The sequence below is a fragment of the Schistocerca cancellata genome, chromosome 4 (genome assembly GCF_023864275.1).
Source record: "Schistocerca cancellata isolate TAMUIC-IGC-003103 chromosome 4, iqSchCanc2.1, whole genome shotgun sequence".
Lineage (NCBI taxonomy): Eukaryota > Metazoa > Arthropoda > Insecta > Orthoptera > Acrididae > Schistocerca > Schistocerca cancellata.
The window spans coordinates 529,774,113-529,787,583 of NC_064629.1; positions in this window are offsets into that span (position 1 = coordinate 529,774,113).

Below are 13,471 nucleotides of genomic sequence, written 5' to 3' on the forward strand. Positions count from 1 at the left end.
TCCCCCCCCCCCTCCTTCCAGGGCCGCCCGCATTGCATCCCGCGCCGCCCCAGCCAGTCAGCCCGCACGCTAATCGTTCGTTTCTTTCGCAGTCGACTCGACGGAATGGAGTTATCGAGTAGTTGTACTTTCCTATGTAGCACGCGCGTCCGTGTCATCCTATTTTATACGTTTCTGTCTGGCACACAGAGAGCTAACACATCCCTACGAGAAAAGTCGCGGCCATTCTAGTGATATCGATACGTTATTCTGTTAAATTAATCGATTTGCTAGGAATAATAGGCGCATAGAATTCATCATTTAAGAAAGAGAACCACAATTGTAACTTTTTTATATCATAAGATGGCGTTGTCTTGCATATGTGTATAATCAGTTTAAAGAAAACTTTCTTAAACTTTGCATGTGACTTGATTATTTTTTGTTACGGTAAAAGTAAAGGTAGCTGGAGACATCTCTAGCGCCCCCTCCTTGAGTTTTTTCTGTATCCAGAACTGATCTGCGGAGCAAGTTTTAGGTGATTGACCCTAATGTTAAGCAATTATTTCAACTTGATGCTCCTATAACTTGCGGGAATCAAAAGTGAAATGGAGCTGCTCCAATTTTTTAATAATACTCTACATATGATTATCATAGATGGAAAGAATTCTCTTTCCCATTTTGTTGGGTATTTTGTTTCAATCAATAAAACTGAACATCGTAATATTGTTGATACCACTACTTGAACAATAAAATAATTAACTGATGATTCATTTATTATTAAATTTTCAGTAGTTGTTACTAGGAGGATAAATGAGGGTAAGTTGATCTCTATTCCTATTAAAATTCCACATCAGGAATTTAATGAGAGGGACAGGAAGATTCCCATCATTAACGTTTATAAGAAGAGAAGTTTTGCAGAGGTGTTTGTCATTAAACAGGAAGGGACTGATACCTCTATTAATGGTTAGCTTACATTTTTGTTTTACATTAAGATGTATGATGCATGACAGTTTTTGATACTAAAGAAGATAGTTTGATTCTAGTTTATGTAATATTACTAGAGATAATATTTATTCACTTTATTTGCACTATCAAGATAATCCTTTAAACAGGCACTCCATAATTTTTTGTTATTTAATATACAAATTCGAGGTATCTTTGAATTTGTGTAAGTATAATTATCTTTTAAGCTACTTAATTTCTGCGTTTAACGATTTAAAATTTTTCTTTTTGTTTCTTTTAATACAAATAATCTATGTTGCATATTATATTTCATTGAATATCTCATTAAATTATATTTTATTAATATTAGTTGAATATTGTAATTTATATATTCATCAAAACTTAAAGCTACCTATTTTTTAGAAATAAATAAATTATTATATAATGAAATATACCAAAGAGCAAAGAAACTTTTACACCGCCCAAATATCGTGTAGAGCTCCTGCGAGCACGCAGATGTGCCACAACACAATGTGGCATGGACTCGACTAATGTCTGAAGTAGTGCTGGAGGGAACTGACACCATGAATCCAGCAGGGCTGTTCATAAATTCGTAAGAGTATGGCGGGATGGAGATCTCTTCTGAACAGCACGTTGAAAGGCATCCCAGATATGTTCAGTAATGTTAATGTCTGAGGAGTTTTGTGGCCAGCGGAAGTGTTTAAATTCAGAAGAGTGTTCCTGGAGCCACTCTGTAGCAATTCTGGACGTGTGGGGTGTCGCGTTGTCCTGCTGGAATTCCCGAAGTCTGTCGGAATTCACAAAGGACATGAATGGATGTAGGTGATCAGACAGGATGCTTACGTACGTGTCACCTGTCAGAGTCGTATCTACACGTATCAGCGGGCCCATATCACTCCAATTGCATACGCCCCCACACCATTACAGACCCTCAGACCCTCCACCAGCTGCAACAGTCCCGGCTGGCATGCAGGGTCTATGGATTCATGAGGTTGTTCCACACCTGTACACGTCCATCCTCTCGATACAATTTGAAACGAGTCTCGTCCGACCACGCAACATGTTTTTAGTCATCAACAGTCTAATGTCGATGTGATGGGCCCAGGCGAGGCGTAAAGCTTTGTGTCGTGCAGTCATCAAGGGTACAGGGGTGTGCCTTCAACTTCGTAAGCACATATCGATGGTGTTTCTTTGAATGGTTCGTACACTGACGCTTGTTGACGGCCCTGTATTGAAATCTGCAGCAATTTGAGCAAGAGTTGCATTTCTGTCACGTTGAATGATTATCTTCAGTCATCAATGGTCCAGTTCTTCCAGGCTCTTTTTCCAACCCCAGCGATGTCGGCGATTTGATGTTTTACCGGATTCCTGATATTTGCAGTGCACTCGTGAAATGGTCTTAGGGAAAATCCCCACTTCATCGCTGCCTCGGAGATGTTGTGTCGCATCGCTCGTGCGCCGACTATAACACCATGCTCAAACTCACTTAAATCTTGATAACCTGCCACTGTAGCAGCAGTACCTGATCTAACAACTGTGTCAGATACTTGTTGTCTTATGCAGGCGTTGCCGACCGCAGCGCCGTATTCTGCCTGTTTACATATCTCTGTATTTGAATATGCATGCCTATACCAGTTTCTTTTACACTTCAGTGTATTATAGTATTCAAATTAAATATTTTACTTTATTGTAACTTGATGTATTTAATAAGATTATTTAGTCGAAATTATTAATATTTTATGATATTAATTGTAAATATATAATTTTATTGAATATTAGTGAAATTTCCTAAGATACATATATAATTATTAATATAATACGTTTAAATATATTATTAATATATTATATTAAATTATCAATTATATTAATTTAAATAATTTATATTAGTTAATCTTTATCATTAATACAAAAGAAAATGTATTAAATAATAGAGACTATAATGTAATACATTTACTGTGATGCTGTTCCCACGTTCATCTTAAATTATATGCAGGGTGAATGTTAAAAAAAAAACGAACTGCAGGGATGGATTCCCAACGGGAATAGGAGGAAAAATGGTCCTATAACCATGTGTCCAGAAATGTATTGTTGCCATGGCTGATGGCACTGACGAACGAAAGTTCCTCTGACCACATGATATGTGTTCCTTGTATGTTGCAGGCTGTGTGATTTATGCAGCTAACTGTAAGCAACAGAATGGTCCGGTTTTCATGTCAGGAACAAGCTGAGATGCTGTTTTTGTATGGCCAGGTAGATGGAAACAGTCAACAGGCAGGACGGATATACTTAAACATGTAACCTCACAGACACCAACCGTATCACACAACATTTCAAGCCCTTTTTGGATATTTGTCTGATCATGGGTCCTTTCAGACAGAAGAACGTGTGGGTTGGCGGTGGACTGTGCATATACCAGATATGCAGGACCGGGTTCTACAGTATATTGATGAACGCCAATATGAACTCCAGGCAAGTGGCCCACCAATGTGGTGTAATCCAACATAAGATAATGTGTGTCCTGCTTGACAGTCACCACTGCCCCTATCGCCTTCAATACTTGCAAGGATTATCAGCAGCGGATTTCCCACTAGAGGAAGGCTTTTGTCGATAGATTTTGCACCAGACCATCACATTTATGGGATTTCTGTCTTCAATACTATTTACCAATGAAACAATCTTTGCCAGAACCGTCATCATCAGTCCACATAATCGTCATGTGTGGGCTACAAATATGGCACGTCGTCAGAGGAACTTTTATTCGTCAGTGCCATCTACCATGGAAATGATGCATTTTCCAACACATGTTGACAGGATCTTTTTCCCTCCATTTCCAGTGAGAAATCCGTCTCTGCAATTTATCAGTTTTATTAATATTCGCCATGTATAGTAGGGAAGTTGTTGTAGTTATAAGGAGATTATATTCTAATTTTTATGCCTGTTTCACTATTTTTTATGTTTCCTCGAAATGTTTTCATTTTGTAAGATAATCAGTTATATTAATTTATTAGAGTTTACTTAATTTCTCAGAGATTTTATTACTGCTTGTTTATTCACTTTTTCTTTATATTATATGTAAATTTTGTTAAATTATATTTTCTTTTTGCAATAATTTCGTTCCATTCATCATCTCAAGTGATTTTGTGATTTTGGAGCTAAGAATTGACGTAGTAGCAGCATAATTCATGCCAGCAACTACCCTTATACAAATTATCGAAGTGGATAATTTTGTTTAAAGCAGTTATTTATATTTTTAGAGTAAGATGAAATGTTAAAATTTCTTGTGGCTCTTTTTATGAATCTGTGAAACTTAAACAAAAATCTACGTTCAACCTGGTATTTTAAATATTAATCATATCTGCAAGTGTGCTATTAGTTAAGGGAACATGGAAAGTGAAAAATGTGAAAAATACGGAATTTTTGTTTTTTGCATATTAAAATTTTACTGAGTCTTCTGATTAATTTGCTTCAAGAATCACACATCTACCTTAATTCTAAGTATTTAAAAATAAATAAGTAAGAAGTGTTTGCGCTGCTCTTTGTGGGCTTTTCCTGACCCGTTTGACAGGTTGTTTTTTTTTTTTTGTGGGAGAACAATTCTTACATCTTTTGAATTTCCCTCTATTTTCTTCGACGAAAGGGATAGGGATTTTGCATGGTGTGGATTTTGTGCAGAGGCTGGCATCTGTAGCAGAACCTAATACAGTTGTACATCGAAGTTTGTTGTGTGATTTTCGAGATCGGTATTGAGAGTGTTGTTCTGACGTGTGTTGAGTAGGTAGACAGACTGGGTGCATTCCTGTTTGAATATATTTTTACTCGCGAAAATTTCACGTGTGAGTAGTAGAACATTTAAAAAGCGGAAATAGGTAGGGAAGAAACATGTTTGGAAGAACGTTTCTGCAAATGTAGAAGTTATTTCTGAACCAGATAATGAGGTTTCCTCCTCCCAGCGCAGTGTATCCCAGATGAAACAGAATACTAGTGAAGACAGCTACAATGAAATGTCTCAGGAAACAGATGAAAACAGTGTGAATGAAATATTTGACGTAAGTGTACGTCATATATTTTTAAAAATTATGTTATGTGTAAAAACTGTAATCAGGAAGGTCTTGAGTCTCACGTAAAGCGGCATTTTGGCGTTGCATGTAAAATAATGGTATCATGTGATATGCGTGATTGCAAAGTATCTTTTTTTTTTAACTTTTCTATACAAAGTGAGTCAGGAAAGTTATTTGAACTTAATTTGAGACTGGTTTATCCCCTTCGCTCTAATGGAAAAGGTGCAACCCAGGACAAATGATGTGTGGTGTATTGAACTTACCAAAGCCTCCCACAAAATTTAATATTTACAATAAAGCATTGGGTCTGTTGTGGAAGATATTGCACAAGAAACCATGCAGGAGGCAGTTGAAGACACTGTTAGAGTCAATGATAGTGTTAACAAAATGGACCTTACTCTAGCCTTAGACGCTTTGTGGCAAAAGAGAGATCTACAGTCACTCAGTGGTGCAGTAACAGCCACTAGTGGAGACGCTGCAAAAGTGAGTGATTCTGTAATTTTATCAAAATATTTCAGATGCCCTGACAGAATTAAAAATAAACATTCTGAAAACTTTCAAGCTAATTATGGTGGTAGCAGTGGTGTATGCCAGTTGAAGAGGTAAAGAAATATTCTATTGGTCTGTCTCATTGTACCACGCTAGATATGTAAATTTCATAGGTGATGGCGACTGCAAAAGTTCCAAAAAAATGAAGAATTGAAACCCTATGGTTTTTTTTAATAGAGGTGGAGCCCCTCCACGCCCACACCGGCATGATGGCCAACACAAAAGGTCTACTGCCATCTCTGCATAAGGGTTAGTATTCACTAAAGTGAGGTGTCGCAGGATGTGGGTACTGCGATGTTTGCGGACGTCTGGTTAGGATTAACCATTAATACGCGCTCATCTGGAGATAGATTGGTCGAAATCTGACGAAGGGTAGCGGTTTGAAGGGCAGAGGAAAAAAAGTGCCAAGGCAAGAGCCAAGGGAAAAAAACCTCTGCGAAAGTTAGGTCGGTTGGTAAGAGCAGTAGCGGTTGTCTTGCTGCCTGCGATAGGTTGTGCAAGGATAGGCTTTGTTAGTAGTGGGTATCATGCATGTCGATACCTTGACGTTGTGCGTTTGTGCTGCTCGGCGGCTGGCGCTGGGTGCTGGTACAGAGTCTTCGTTCAGCGTCAGCAACCTGCAACAGTTAGGTTTGTTCTCGATCTTGTGTCCGATAGGTCATATACCGGAGGCACAGTGTGAGAAACCCTATGGTAATGACATCAAAGTATAAAAGCTGGAATGTATTGGTCACATTCAGAAGAGAATGGAGTCAAGACTGAGACAGCTCAAAAAAAAAAAAAAAAAAAAAAAAAAAAAATAGGAAGAAAGTAACTTGCTGATGGAAAGCTTATTGGAGGTAGATACATTGGAGGTAGGTGCAGGCTGACAGATGATGGCATAGACAGATCGCAGAGATATTATGGGCTTTGCATAAGGCGGAATACCAAATGTGTAAGAAATGTGTAAGTGATATGATAAAGGCAATTTGGGCATTATTTTTTTCATACAATTTCGACAAATGCAAAACCTGAGCATAGTTTAAGTCCACCTGGTCTATCAACATGGTGTAAGTATAATAATTTGAAAAATACAGTAGAAATCTGTGCCAGAAACACAATTTACCTGCAGCAATTATGAAAGTAATTAAGCCAATATTTAGAGAATTATCAAATGGAACATTATTGGAGAAATGTCTACATGGAAAAACATAAAGCTGCAATGAAAGTGTGAATTATATAATTTTTATCATGATTTGTTATATTACAAAAAATATATGTATCAATTTTCGAAACATACTTCGTACTCTTGGCTTCATTTTCTGCACTAAAATAACTATTTACGAAATATTCTCTATGATCTCACAATAGTTTCCATGGAAAGTAACAATAACAATATTAAATTACACAGTGGAATGTAGCAAACCAACCACATCCGTGTGTTCTTGTGATTACAAGCTGCTCCTCACCACTACACTGACTTGCTGATATTTTAATAGCCATGCCCAACAGCTGGCAGAACTTGTGCATGATGAAAAGGTTGAACATTCACAAATGTGTACCTCAGGTTACGATTGGGAAAAATACTTGTGTTGCAGCTAAGACACAGCAAAAGCTAATGTACACAGTTGTTACCAGGGGGTCTGAAATATTAAAATAATATGCCAGAAATAAATGTTAAAAGTAAAATATTTGATGATCAATACCTTTCAATTTCTGTTCCTGTTATTAATCCAATAAGGAAGGATCGTAAAATAATAAAACTTGTTACTGATACAGGTTGACAGGGTTACATCTCCAACTACATAGATATTCTGCAAGCCACCGTACGGTGTGGGGCGGAGGGTACTCTGTACCACTGCCAGTCATTTCCTTTCCTATTCCACTCGCAAATAGAGCGAGGGAAAACCGATGATTTATATGCCTCCGTATGAGCGCTAATTTCTCGTATCCTTATGAGCAATGTATGTTGGTCGCAGGAGAATCGTTCGACAGTCAGCTTCAAATGCCACTTCTCTAAATTTTCTCAGTAGCGTTTCACGAAAAGAACGTCAGATTCTCTCCAGGGATTCCCATTTGACTTCCCGAAGCATCTCCGTAACCCTTACGTGTTGTTCAAACCTACCAGTAACAAATCTAGCAGCCCGCCTCAGAACTGCTTCAGTGTCTTCCTTCAATCCGACCTGGTATGGATCCGAAACACTCAAGCAGTCCTCAAAGACAGGTAGCACTAGCGTCCTATATGCGGTCTTCTGTAAGGTGAACCACTCTTTCCCAACATTCTCCCAATAAGTCAAAGTCGGCTATTCGCCTTTCCTACCACAGTTCTCACATGCTCCTTCCATTTCAAATCTGTTTGCAACGTTATTAATAATGTATCCGAAAGTTAGAGGTTTGTTCTTCCTACTCTCCCGCATCACCTACATTTTTCCACATTCTTGTATCTTTCTTTCTACAGTGACTCAACATCGACACCTTACCACGCACCACAGCATTATCAGCAAACAACTGCAGATTGCTCCCCATCTTGTCCGCCGTATCATATTTATATTATCAGCGGTCCTATCACACTTCCCTGAGCAGTACTGACGATACCCTTGTCTCTGATGAACACTCGACATCGAGCACAACATACTGGGTTCTACTACTTAAGAAGTCTTCGAGCCACTCACGTATCTGTGAACTTATTCCATATGCTAGTACCTTCATTAACAGCTTGCAATGGGGCACCGTGCAAATGCCACCTAGAAATCTAGAAAAATAGAATCTGCCTGTTGCCCTTTATCCATAGTTCTCGGTATATCGTGTGATAAAAGGGCAAGCTGAGTTTCGCACAGGCGATGCTTTCTAAAACCATGCTGATTCGCGGACAAAAGATCCTCAGTCTCAAGAAAGTTTATTATATTCGAATTGAGAGTATGTTCAAGGATTCTGCAGCAAACCGAAATTAGGGATATTGGTCTGTAATTTTATCGGTCCATTCTTTTACCCATCTTACGTACTGGAATCACCTGCGCTTTTTTCCAGCGTCTTGGGACTTTGTGCTGGATCAGGGATCCACGATAAACGCAAGCGAGGTACGGGGCAAATCTTTGTAAAACCGAACTGGGATTCCATCCAGGCCTGATGATTTATTTGCTGTCAAATCTTTCAGTTGCTTCTCTATACCATGGATGCTTATAACTTGAAATATCGCTTCTGGGGGCCGAGATTTCTTTCCAGTCCTACCTAGTTTTTATACCGTTGAATTACACCCAGACACCCGCCCGTCCCCCACCCTCCCCTCGCCCCCACCCCCACTTACACACACACACACACACACACACACACAGTGAGAGAGAAAGAGCTGGAAAAGGCCTCCCAGACATATCCAGAACGAATAATACACTGGTGTGCAAAACGTAAGGATGAAAGTAGCTTTCACATGATATGTTAGTGCCAAGAAACATAGCTCGATGAAACTTGGACCATACATAGCAAAAGCTGCTACATCATAGCACTGAAAGTAACTGAAAGAAATACGCAGTGTTATGTACAGAAATGACATTTTTATTCAAAGGTAATAATTACACTGAAGTCACCGCAACTTATGAGATTCCCATAGGCATTACCATAGATGGGACGTGGTTCTTAATTCTAGCAATACCAAGGCATTTTCCATAACGGGCATTGCCTAGTGGGGGTACTTTACATCCATCCTGCAAAAAGTTAAAAAAGAACAAAATTCGTTAATTGTTGTTGAATTATATTAAAAACATATTTTTTGAGAAGTACTCTGTCAGTCGGGTCCGAAACCTTTTAACAGACTCTTAGCAATACCAGTGCTCTTTCACTAGCATGTACTACCAACTTTATGACGACGATAAAAAATAAATGCAGATTTCGTTCATTGTTGTTGAATTTTACTCTCAACATACTTTTTTAAAGAGATATTGATGTGTAAGGCAGTGAAACTGGAAATACTGAATACAACTTTCACTGGGGAAGTGACATCTACTACTGAGACTTAAATTTTACGATTAAGTTTAATGGAAAAATTTAAAACATATATGGAATCTGGTAGAAGAGTTTGTTAAAAACAGTAAATATTTCTTTCAAAATTTTAAAACATAATGTAAGTTGTTAAATTACAGTATTTTCAAAAGGTGGGCATAAAGTACCCCTTTTGATATTGCAATGGTTAATTTGGTGTGTGCTCACCATGGATGGCAACACACTGTCCTGCACATGTTCCCTAGGTGGCCAGAGGGTTACTAAGAAGAGTAGATAAGCAGGGCGTATTCTTGAACAGATAATGATATTATTTCAAGGTCATTGATAAGGACTTCCATTATACACAGTTATGATAACTATATTCAAGGTCACCCTCTATCCCCCCCACAGGGACTCCTTTGCATTTGAACAAGGTCACCCAGGACCACGTCTGTTCTGCTTCCTCACCTTCGGCAACGGTGCAAGTTCATGATGTAACTCAACCCAGGTCGCTTGTGATACAAAATTGGCAGGAAACTTTTGGACGAATGGGAGCACATTAAAAAGGCAGGAAACCCTCTCTTGAATCAGTAAGATACGAGATCCCCCCCCCCCCCCATTTTATCATCCTTTACAACTATGTGAATTGCAAAGATCTTTTCATTCGAGGTCTGTGCATCAAGAGAAGAGCTTGATTTATCATCATAAACGAATTATTACTAACAATAATTCTATAGTGGAAGGGTTTGGAAATAACAACAATTATATTAACAATTAACTAATGGTTTATTATTAGCAACTTTTCGCAATACAATTTTTTACATAATGTTAATTTTTGCATATTGTTAATGTTTATTAACAATTTCTTTCTGCTTTCGGTCTGTTTGCAAAGCTATTTTTTGTGGGAAATATAGATTGGTTTATTCAAAAAGCTGTTGTTATGTAAAGACATATATATATCAAACTAAAAAACTTAAATACTACTTTTCCCATTTTATTTGCAGTTTTTCAGTCGATATACCATAATTACATTTTTCCTTCCGATCATTCTGTTTACATTTTAAACATTTTATGTCTATATATATGGGAAACGAGGACTAGAAAAACCAGGCACACACACATAACTACACATAATATTTACACACGTTCATAGTGTGCAGTCGTGCTCGCGTAGTGTACAATCGAGATTGCATACCCACACACCCAACTACGATGCTTGTTCCAAACAACCATTTCATACATGCGCCCACTATTTACATATATATAAATATGTAGTCCCACACGTAGTCACTCAACGAATAGTATGAGTACCGGAGGGACCTGATCCCATCCCAACGGATGAAGTGTTTGTTGTCATAACACAACAGCCCATTGTCAGCTGAAGGGCAGTATGTACTTAATCGCCTCGTGATCAAAATACCATCTGGTGTACCATACGCAGAGTGTCACCAACGCACCGTGGGCGATCTCCTCTTGTAATCCTCAATCGTGAGAGCCTCTGAGGCCGCCCGGTGTGTACCCTTATACCACCTCCAGTTTGCACCTGTATATGATATGCATACATTTTCGACCTGAGCCCCACAAACACCACAGTCTGCGAACCATTCGCCCCATCTTTCATCAGGCCAGTTACCTTCTTGTTTTATGGTGGCATTCCATAAAGATTATCGGTCACATATGCAGAAGTGTCGAATTCTTCGGGTTTCTATATAATTACTTCATGTGGATCACATCCTTACACCCAAAAGATGAAACTGTTTGTATCCATATCAAGTAACTTGGGATTTTCGAAGTTTAGTTTGGAAAACCCATAGCAGAATTGGTAACTGGAGTCTGGAGATGTCCAGAACACACATGTCAATACTGACAGTCTTCATGAACAGTGTGAGTACAGTAAAGCAAAGATCCATGATGACAGCGAAATGTTCCAAGGCATGGAAATTATGGCTGCGTTGGCAAACGAGCTGATAACAAGAACCCATACCACGATTTTGATGACAGAACAGGCCAGGGTGCTGTTTGCAGGCGCGGCATGTAAATCATCGATGGACTGGGGTGAGGCGATGAACGCATCACCATCATGTCCGGTTGTGGAGTGATTGTTGCAGGGGCAACACAAAAGTCCGGACGTCAATGACATCTGAAAGAGAGGAAGAAGAAATTAATCATCAGATTTCTGCTACTATGAACACACAAATATACAAAAAAAATAATCTTAAGTGCATACCATTAAGATCACTTGAGTCTAAGAAACTTCCTGGCGGATTAAAACTGTGTGCCGGACCGAGATTCGAACTCGGGACCTTTGCCTTTCGCGGGCAAGTGATCTATCAACTTCATTTATTCCTTTTTTCATTTTGTTCGATGTAGTTGTTGCATTTTTTTCGGCGTGGATGTCCCAGGACACCCGTTCAAGTTCAGTGTTGATCCGTTGACTCAGTGTTTTCATTACAGAGGGCAGCTAACCCTCTGACCGAACACATTGAGCTACCGTGCCGGCACGATCTGAGCCACCCAAGTACGACTCACGAACCGTCCTCATAGCTTCACTTCTGCCAGTACCTCGTCTCCTACCTTCCAAACTTCACAGAAGCTCTCCTGAGAACCTTGCAAAACTAACACTCCCGGAAGAAAGGATAATGCGGAGACATGGCTTTGCCACAGCCTAGTGGATGTTTCCAGGATGAGATTTTCACTCTGCAGCGGAGTGTGCGATGATATGAAACTTTCTGGCAGATTAAAACTGTGTGCCGGACCGAGACTCGAACTCGGGACCTTTGCCTTTCGCGGCCAAATTCTCTACCATCTGACAATCTGAGCTACCCAAGCATAACTGACGACCCGTTCTCACAGCTTCACTTCTGCCAGTACCTTGTCTCCTACCTTCCAAACTTCACAGCTCTCCTGTGAACCTGCAGGAGAGCTTCTGTGAAATTTGGATGGTAGGAGACGAGGTACCGGCAGAAGTGAAGCGTTGAGGGGGCTAACTGTGCTGTATTGGCCATCTGAGATAACAGAAAATAATACACATGGCAGAAATTTTTCCGATGTCTTTATGCAGGGTGATTGTGCGATGATGTTACAAACTTTTAGGGATAATGGAAAACGGTAAATGTATTTATTTCAGGTAAGGGACAATGTTCTTTAAACAACTGAGTCGAAACTTCCTGGCAGATTAAAACTGTGTGCCGGACCGACTCTTGAACTCGGGAAGCTGTGGGGAGGGGTCGTGAGTCTTGGTTGGGTAGCTCAGATGGTAGAGCACTTGCCCGCGAAAGGCAAAGGTCCCGAGTTCAAGTCTCGGACCGGCACACAGTTTTAATCTGTCAGGAAGTTTCATATCAGTGCACACTCCGCTGCAGAATGAAAAGCTCATTCTGGTCACTTCAGTCTAGTCGGAGACGATTATTAGTCCCCGATAAACCATCATCATAACCATTTTAACTATTGCGTTTCATATCTGAACCAAAACGATTCCCATTTCTAGCCGAAAACCATATTCCTTTGGTTATTTCAGCCAATAGGAATCGAGTAGGTTCATCTCTAGTCCTGTTGTTTTAGGCAGAATAGCACCAGCTCACACCTGTGCTTAGGCAATGCTATCTTACTCCGTTTCCCCTATTGTTATTAAGTATTATATTTCAGCGCAGGTGCGCATGCTACTTCATCACGTGGACAGTGGAATAATGCAACATATTCAATGATGAAAGAGAGGTATAATTTTCAGACGCTTTGAGACTTGAGACGTGGCGCGACCTTTATGTGCGGCATGCGCGCCGACTACTTGGGTGTGCCGGGGCTCAGACATAATCTGCTGGCTGCGCCACACCCACAAAATTCTTAGTTTGATAAAAACAAAATAAAATATATATTTCTCATTTGCCTTTATCAAAAAGTAATTAACTATTAAAACAATGAGATGGAAGTTAAAATTTCTGAGCTCTTATACATACCTGTTTGTTTCAGATATC